Raw genomic sequence first — 9,805 nt, 5'->3', positions numbered from 1 at the left:
TGTTCTTTAGTCACTAATTCATGTCCGACTCTTTGCGACCCATGGACTGTAGCCGCTAGGCTCCTTTGTGCATGGGATCTCCCAGGCAAGAACACTGGAGCAGGTTGTCATTACCTTCTCCAGGGGATCTTCCCAACCCAGGGATGGAACGCATATCTCCTGCATTGCAGGTGGATTCTTTACTGCTGAGTCACAAGGGAAGTATACACACACACACACACACACACACACACACACAATTATTTTTTAAAATGAAGGGTCTTGGCTGATTCATGTCAATGTATGGCAAAAACCACTACAATATTGTAAAGTAATTAGCCTCCAACTAATAAAAATAAATGAAAAAAAAAAGTAAAATGAAGGGTCTGATTTAACAGCTCTGGAGTGGGGCCTGAGAGTGTACAATTCTAGCAAGCTCCCAGGTGATACTGATGCTGTTGATCTGTGACCCACACTCTGAGAATCACTGATCTAGCAGGTCCCATCACCCCTTGAATATACATTGAGATTTTTAAAAAAGACCACCTTGGCCCCACCCCAGAAATTCTGATTTAATTGGTTTTGGGTGCAGCAGTCTGAACATGATGAGTTTAAAAACATTCCCTGGAAGAATCTAATGTGCAGCAGAGCTGAAAACCACTGTTCTGGTGCCTTTCGTTGAGACTTCATCAGTTCTAGGACCACCCTCCCCACCCCCAAGACTCCCATCCATCTGCTCTCCTTCAGAACAGTGCAACCCCCCATGTCTGGGAGAGGGGAGACCAGACTCGGTGTCTCCTCTTCACCCCCCGTCCTACCCTGGGATGGTTGGTTGGACTGGAGGTGCTCTGGGTACCATGGCAGGGGGAAGCAGGCAGGTGTTAGGCTAAATCTGTCCAGGTACACCACAAGGAGAGGAACAGGGGTCTCCCCTGGGGGGCCAGGAGATGCTTCCAAGCTGCTCTTTGCTGAAATGTTCAGCTGCTGAGCTGAAAATAGCTTCCTTGTTGCTGAGGAGGCTACGGGGATTCCCCTCCTGCCTGAAAGGGGGGCACTGGGGGCTCTGGATTTCCAGGAAGGTTGGTACCACCAGACCAGGATGTGTCAGCAAGCCCCGGGATGCCGAGTGCCCAGGAGACAGCTATGTGGAGCCTTAGGGCATGTCAGCCCCATCGTGGGTCTAGGTTGATGAAGGTCATCTAGTCCAGCTGTTTCTCAGTGATCTAGATCTAGGAGATGCATCATGGGGGACATCGGTTTCCTATGACTGTTGTAACAAATTAACTCAAACTGAGTGGCTTACAATAAACACAAACTTATCTTACAGTCCTGGAGGTCAGAAGTCTGTGAGTGAGTCAGTCGGCTAAAAATCAAGATGTTATTTTTGGAACTTCCAGGAGAGAATCTGTTTTCCCATCCTGTTGAAATTCTAGAGGCTGCCTGCATTCCTTGACTCATGGCCCCTGCCTGTGTCTTCAATGCTAGCAATAGCCAGTTGAGTTCTTCACACACATCATCACTCTGACCTCTTCTGTCTTCCTTTTTTCCACTTTTAAAGACGCTTCTGATTAGGTAGTCCAGACTCCTCTCCCTATTTTAAGGTTAGCTAACTAACAATGTTTACTTTCATCTGAAATTTCAGGTTCCCCATTGCCATGTGATAGGACACATCCTCAGGTGCTGGGGACTAGGATATAATATTTTTTGGGGAGGGGGCGCGATTCTGCCTAACAGGGGTTTGGGGGTGAGTCTGAGATCCCTGTTTCTGGTCTGTCACTTCAAACAGAGCAGTTCTGTTAAATGTGTTTCCGTGCAAAATCTTTTTTTGAAGAGAGTATTCTAAGGCTAACAGATTTTCCACAAGAGGTCAGGTCTCTCCCTGCTCCAAACAGGAGCCCTGGATCAGTGGCATGGGCATCATGTGGTAGCTTGTTAGAAATTCGGAACCTTAGGCCCCTCTCCAGAGCTGCTGAACCAGAATCTACCTTTTCACCCAGACCTTGGGCAATGTGTCTGCACAATGAAGTTAGAGAAGGCCTGGGTTAGACCCCTGTGACTGTGGCTGCTCGCTGAAACAACCTAGAGAGTTTTAAATCACACTGATGCCTGGGTCCTACCTGATTCATGGCCTGGGGTGTGACCTGAGCATTGGAATTTTTCAAATCTTCTGTGCTCAGTCGTGTCCCGCTCTTTGTGACCCCATGGACTATAACCTGCCAGGCTCCTCTGTCCTTGGGATTCTCCAGACAAGAATATTGGAGTGGGTTGCCATGCCCTTCTCCCGGGGATCTTCCCAACCCAGGGATTGAACTTGAGTCTCTTATGTCTCCTGAATTGGCAGGTGGGGTTTTTTTTTTTTTTTTTTTAAACCACTAATGCCACCTGGGAAGCCCAGGGCCTGAGATTCTGCTCATCCAATTTTGGAATGGTGGGCTAGCCCAGCTTCCTCCTAATGCATAAGAGGTCATCTCCTAGAGAGCGAAAATGACTTGCCCAGGTTCACTGCCCGCCCAGGATCACTGCCCGGTAAGGGTCACTGCCCCTCCCAGGAGAGGACTCACACTCTTGACTTTGTGGATTGAGAATTTCTGCCCCTATTCAGAAAGCAAAAACAGTAGCAACAATATCAACTTCAATTTGAGAGGAGGGTGGGAAGGGAGGAGGATCTTTATTTTTTCTGCCTATATCCTTCTTTAGGGTTTGAATTATTTTTAATGTCAAGCATGCTGTAGTTTATATATATATATATATATATATATATATATATATATATAAATGGTTAAGGTTGGATAAGACACAAATCAGAATGAAACCCCAGGGATCTAATGACGGTGACCATTTTTTGGAAAACCCACCATGTACCCGGAGACTTGTACACATTCCTTCATTCAGTCCTCACTGTGTCTTGACAGAGTGGGAAGTAATCGCCTCATTTTGCGCATTTCTCAGTCACCTCTCGAGTTCTGTCAGTTAGACACAGAGAGCCAGCACACAGCTGACCCCTTGGATGACCCGTCGTTAGCTCTTGGCTTGGCCCCTGTTACAAGGCAGGAAGTCTGGGTGTGTAGCAGCCCCCAAAGGTCTCGCCCTAATTTCCTGTCTCAGGAAGTCCTTCCAACTCATCTGTCACATGCTTTGTGGGTCACTGTTCTCTGACCATCAGCACGGGACTGGAAATAAGATGCTGTGTGTCCCCTGCTCACCTCCTTTTTTTTTCTTTTTCCTCTTGTTTTAGTAAAGGCATCAAGAAACCACCTGCCTTTGCCTTTATTAATTTGGTTCCCAAATAGCCCCATGACACAACCATACACTACAGAGGAAACACTTGGAAATCTTAGTGGTTGTTATTATGAACTTTTTGAAGTCCAAACCCAATGCATATCATTTACCTGCTTTATCAAATTAGTCATGAGGATGGAAAAACATGGTAAACATAATAGCTAATACTTAGTGAGGTTTAATCCTTGCCAAATTCTATCCTTTACCTGTTTGAGTTCATTGGAGACAGTACAATCATAGCCCCATTTTACAGATGAGAATATCAAGGCTCAGAGGAAATGGGCAGATGTTAGGAAATGGCCTGGTCTGTGCTGTGCTGTGTTTAGTCACTCAGTCATGTCCAACTCTTTGTGACCCTATGGACTGTAGCCTTCCAGGCTCCTCTGGCCACAGGCAAATGTGTAGTCATGGGTTTCCTCTCCCTCCTCCTTCCCTCCTTCTCTCTCTCTTTCTTTCTCTCTCACTCCCCACCGCTGACAGCTGTCTGGTCAAATCCCACACTTTCCCCAGAGGGCACCTTGCAGTCCTCCTTGGCTGAGGGTCCTTAACTCTGGGGGATGTCAGCCCCTCTCTCCACCTCAGTTTCTCCTCCTAGGCTCTGCCTTTCTCTCCGAGGTGCTGGGAGGATTCTGTAAATAGTTCCCTCGAGGTGCTGGAAGCACTGGGTGGAGAAACTCACTATAAATACCCAGCATTTATAATTAGTCTTCGTGGCGGCACAGTTCTGCGTGTGGGGGAGGCAAACACCTGCAGGGGCAGAAAGTCAAAACGCAGGGCCTGGGGGCTCTCGAGGACTGGCTCCCTGGTGCCGCCTACGCTGGAGAGAACTCGTGGGGAGTGAAGCCCCCAGGCAAGCAAGGGCACAGTGGCAGGCCCCTCTCTCCCCGCAAACCCCATCTCACTGCAACCCCAGACAAGAGCAGTGGGGCCTGCCGAGGGCACCCAGCTCCACCGCTCCCTGTCTGCGGGACCTCCTGCAAATTACTTTGCTGGTCTGAGACTCAGTTTCCACATCTGTAAGATGGGAATGATCATTCCTACTGGGAAGAGTTAAAGATAATGTGTATAAAGCTCCCAGCACTTGTGCATGCAGTAGATGCTTATTGCATGTCAGATTCTTCTTGTTCCATTGTGTGCAGGGCTAGACAGACACTGTCTCATTGGCATATCAGATGGGCCTCTTCTGCTTAAAGACTTTCTGAAACTCCCCACTGGCAGCAGGGTTTCCACCATGCCTGCATCTTGTCTGGATGGTCTTCCTCAGAACTGAGATTCACTTGCTCACAGCTATACATTCCAGGAGTCTGTGTCTATCATCTTCTGCATTCTTCCCCGGGGCCTTTTCAGATGTTGCCAGAACCTGCTAGAACTTGCTCAACTACTCTGCTCAAAAGTGCAGAGTAAAGAGCAGGAGGAACAACCATCAACCAACAGGGAGGGGAGCTGGTGAATAAAAGTGCTACCCTCCCTCCATCAGGAGGACATTTCTGGGAGACTTCCTTCTTGCCTCTCAGAAGTCCTGGCAGCATTAAGGACCCCCCAGCAGTTGTCTTGATGGTGAACATGTATATCACTTTCCCTCCCAGATCTTTCCACAGCGTTCTTCCTATTTCTTGAAGTCATCTCCCATATAAACCACCTGTCTCAGGCTCTGTTTTTGGGGAACCCAGTTCATGACAGCATCACATCTGAAATAAGATCCAGACTCCTCATTGTGACTGCAGAGTCCAGCATTTTCATCATTTCTTCCTCATCTCCCATCTCCCTCCCTGCTTCCAGCCTTGCTGGCCTCCTATCTTCTCCTTTTAACTTACCAAGAATCCCCTCCTCGGGGTCTTTGCACATGCTGTTCCCTCTGGCTGGCATGCTCTTCCCCTCGCTCTTTAGCTGTGTCAGCCCTTCAGGTTTCAGATTAAGCCTCAGTCCCTGAGAGAGCATCACTTCCTCTTGGCCTCATCCCCTGAAGGTTCCAACCCCTTTCATTCTCTTTCATGACAGCCTGTTTCCGTTCACACACGTGGATTTGAAATTGTATATTATTTGAATATTAACTGTTACCTGTCTCCCGCCTCGACTGTAAACCCCATTAAATAGGGACAGCCTCTGCCTAGTCCATGGACTCTATAGCATCCGGCACAGCTTTTGACACATAGGGTATAGTTAACAAATATTTACTGAATGAAGATGGGATGCAGATTGGTTGGTTCTCCCTCCAAGCTTTCTTTATCTGCCAGACGACAGGGTGTCAGCAGAGGACTTCTATGGGGGGGTGGGGTGAGAAAGCAGGAGATCAGCAGAGGACTTCTATGGGGGGGTGAGAAAGCAGGAGATCAGCAGAGGACTTCTATAGGGGGGTGAGAAAGCAGGAGATCAGCAGAGGACTTCTGTGGGGGGTGAGAAAGCAGGAGATCAGCAGAGGACTTCTATGGGGAGGGTGAGAAAGCAGGAGATCAGCAGAGGACTTCCATGGGGGGGGGGGTGAGAAAGCAGGAGATCAGCAGAGGACTTCTATGGGGGGGGTGAGAAAGCAGGAGATCAGCAGAGGACTTCTATGGGGGGGGGTGATAAAGCAGGAGATCAGCAGAGGACTTCTATGGGGGGGTGAGAAAGCAGGAGATCAGCAGAGGACTTCTATGGGGGGGGTGAGAAAGCAGGAGATCAGCAGAGGACTTCTATGGGGGGGGTGAGAAAGCAGGAGATCAGCAGAGGACTTCTAGTGGGGGGTGAGAAAGCAGGAGATCAGCAGAGGACTTCTATGGGGGGTGAGAAAGCAGGAGATCAGCAGAGGACTTCTATGGGGGGGGTGAGAAAGCAGGAGGTCAGCAGAGGACTTCTATGGGGGGGTGAGAAAGCAGGAGATCAGCAGAGGACTTCTATGGGGGGGGTGAGAAAGCAGGAGATCAGCAGAGGACTTCTATGGGGGGGGTGAGAAAGCAGGAGGTCAGCAGAGGACTTCTATGGGGGGGTGAGAAAGCAGGAGATCAGCAGAGGACTTCTATGGGGGGGGTGAGAAAGCAGGAGGTCAGCAGAGGACTTCTATGGGGGGGTGAGAAAGCAGGAGGTCAGCAGAGGACTTCTATGGGGGGGGTGAGAAAGCAGGAGATCAGCAGAGGACTTCTATGGGGGGTGAGAAAGCAGGAGATCAGCAGAGGACTTCTATGGGGGGTGAGAAAGCAGGAGATCAGCAGAGGACTTCTATGGGGGGGGTGAGAAAGCAGGAGATCAGCAGAGGACTTCTATGGGGGGTGAGAAAGCAGGAGATCAGCAGAGGACTTCTATGGGGGGTGAGAAAGCAGGAGATCAGCAGAGGACTTCTATGGGGGGTGAGAAAGCAGGAGATCAGCAGAGGACTTCTATGGGGGGGTGAGAAAGCAGGTGATCAGCAGAGGACTTCCATGGGGGGGTGAGAAAGCAGGAGATCAGCAGAGGACTTCTCTGGGGGGTGAGAAAGCAGGAGATCAGCAGAGGACTTCTATGGGGGGTGAGAAAGCAGGAGATCAGCAGAGGACTTCCATGGGGGGGTGAGAAAGCAGGAGATCAGCAGAGGACTTCTATGGGGGGGTGAGAAAGCAAGAGATCAGCAGAGGACCTCTATGGGGGGTGAGAAAGCAGGAGATCAGCAGAGGACTTCTCTGGGGGGTGAGAAAGCAGGAGATCAGCAGAGGACTTCTATGGGGGGGTGAGAAAGCAGGAGAATACAGTCTCAACCCTCACCTCCCTTGTTCCCACTTTGCCAGCATCAGAGGATCAGCGGTGACTGAAAGAGACTCTCCGGTCTGCACCAGGGCCCCAGGAGGACATATCCGCGTGCTTTCTCCATGAGCAAGAGATTTCTTCCACACCTGGCTCTGTTATCCGGAGCACGCTCAGTGTGACTTCAGGGGGCCCAGGAAGCATGATCTTCACCGTGGGCCTCTGTAAGAGAGGGCCCACTTGCAGCTGGTCTGTGTACCCCTGCTTATCTCCAGAGACACCAGAACCATAGACCTGGCCAAGAAGGGACGGGAAGTTATTAATCCATGATGTATAGTGTGCTGTCCGAGGTCCAAAACCGCCTGGAGATGCCGTGTACCAACTTGCTGCACAGCTTATTGGAAAAACATAGATGAATGGTGTGCACCTGGTTTCAGTTATTATGCCAGGTACTCAGCCCCGTTTTGGCTGTGAGACCATGGGGAGACAAAAACGAACAAATGTCTCAGGGAAACTTATGCCTTGGCATCCGTGAGACTGAGATCTCCCACCTGCTGTTGGGTGGTTCGTGTTCCGGAGACCAAGCTTGTTCTGTGTGACTGAGAGGGGCCCTGAGCAACTGCTCATGGGTGTTACGGATCTTCCTGAAGCTGCTCTGAGCTTCCTTTCTCTTGTTTTCGGCATCCTCTGCCTGTCTCAGGACCTTGCACGCGTCCTGCCTGTCGGAGTCTCGTGCGTCCTTTCAGAGCTCTGGCCCAGCGCGGCTGGGCCGCTTGTCTCCTCTGCGCTGTGTGCTCGGTCGCTTCAGTCGTGTCTGCTTCTCTGTGACCCCTTGGATACAGGGTCCTGCCAGGCTGCTATCTTTGTGGAATTCTCCAGCCAACAATACTGGAGTGGGTTGCTTTTTCCTCCTCCAGGGGATCTTCCCGAACCAGGGGTCGAACCGGTGTCTCTTGCCTTGGCAGGTGGGTTCTTTACCACTAGTGCCACCTGGAAAGCCCTTGGTTTCTGGCACTTTCCTCTCTTAACACTAAAATTGTAGAATCCTAGATGTTTCATTTAGGGGGCCCTCAGGGCTCTGGGCTCTGGTATCCGCTTCTTGTGGATGAGAAGATGGAGCCGTGGAGAGCCAACCTGCATCTCGCAGAGGAGAAGAGAGAGCAGCAGAAACCCAGCATGAAGGTGTGAATTGCCAATTATCACTAAGGAAGTTATACTCAGTGGAAAGAAATGTTACGTATTATCTCATCATCCAGAGACAACAGTGGCTAACATTTTAATACATTACCGTTTGGTCTTTTCCCCCCTTCACATATATATTTAAACATAATTGGCTTATATTGAATAAACCATTTTATGCTCTACTCTTTGCTTCAGTCTTACACTATGAACATGAGTTGATGATCTTATAAAAGACTCAATTTCTTCATTTGTAAAATGGGGATAACAATAATAATGATAATAATACCTGTACCTATATTATAGGGTTGTTGTGTGGATTAAATGAGAACATGCATGTAAAAGCTTTTAGCCCAGTATGTGCTATATACTAAGCATTTAGCAAAAATCTTCATTACAATGAAATATTTAAAATCATAAATGGCCACACAAGAGTCTACTGAGTGAGTATGTTATTTTTATGTAACTGTTCCTTTATTGAACCCACAGGTAATAGTTAGGAGTCAGGTAATCAAGTTAATTCTCAACTCTTTTTCTCTACACAGCACTGTATTACCTTCCATGCGTGTATGTTTGTTAGTTGCTCAATCATATCTGACCCTTTGTGACCCCATGGACTGTAGTCTGCTAAACTCCTCTGTCCATGGAATTCTCTAGGCAAGAAAATGGAGTGGGTTGCCATTCCCTTCTCCAGGGGATCTTCCCGACCCAGGGATTGAACCTGGGTCTCCCGCATTGCCCGCAGATTCTGAGCCACCAAAAAAGCAAACTGTGAATGCCGAGGACCCGGGAGCCCACGTGTTGTTGATAATGATGACCACAACCCTGATGAAATAAGGGGTGCCCTGAGCCACTAGACCCTCTGGTGACCAGGAGACTGTCTCAGCCTGGAGGCATCTTGGAGCTTAGTGGAGAGCAAGCTCACAAACTCCCTGTGACAGCGGGATGGGAAGGGGTGGACTGTGCACATGCCCCACAGATGTCACACAAAACAGGAGACCCAGGACCAAGTGGCCTGGAGGAGGGGTGAGCAAGGGGGTCCTGGAGCAGGTACAGTGGTGATGTCACTATAGATTTGTGTCCTATTGGAGCTCCTCTGAAAGCTCAACCTGAGACAGGGACGTGGGTGCAGGTGTTTTATTTGGGAGGGGAGCTGGGAGGCAAGGGAGAGAGAGGGGGGGTTGTGTGTCCTGGGAGGAAGGAAGCCAATAAAAGGTGTGTTAATGAATTATGGACACCTGGTCCTTGGGGCCTCTGGGACCCTCAGAGGAGCCACTAGAATGTCCTTCAGAACTGTCTGTCCAGAGCATGGGCTCGTGAGCATTGATCCATGATGGTTGATGGTTGCCTCGGGGTGTAATTCCTCTGTGATTCCAGGCCGCCTTGAGTGTGGGGACACAGGAGAGTGAGCTTCTGTAGTTCTGCAGAAAGCCCCGAGACAGAACATGGAGGGACGTGGGAGCCTGGGAGGAACGGTGTCGGGTGCGTGGGCTCCAGACACGCAGCTGCCTCCGAAGCTGGGGGTCCAGGGAAGCTAGGGCTTACGAGGGATTTGCTTCAGAAACAGGGATGACGCGGTGCTTCAGTGCCTTCATCTCGCAATCCCATGCCTTCCCCTGAAGTCAGGAAATCCTTCCCTATGTCCGCCGTGAATCTCTTGCTGTAGTTTCTTCCC

Source organism: Odocoileus virginianus, chromosome 33 (genome assembly GCF_023699985.2).
Source record: "Odocoileus virginianus isolate 20LAN1187 ecotype Illinois chromosome 33, Ovbor_1.2, whole genome shotgun sequence".
Classification (NCBI taxonomy): Eukaryota; Metazoa; Chordata; class Mammalia; order Artiodactyla; family Cervidae; genus Odocoileus; species Odocoileus virginianus.
This window is presented reverse-complemented; position numbering follows the sequence as displayed.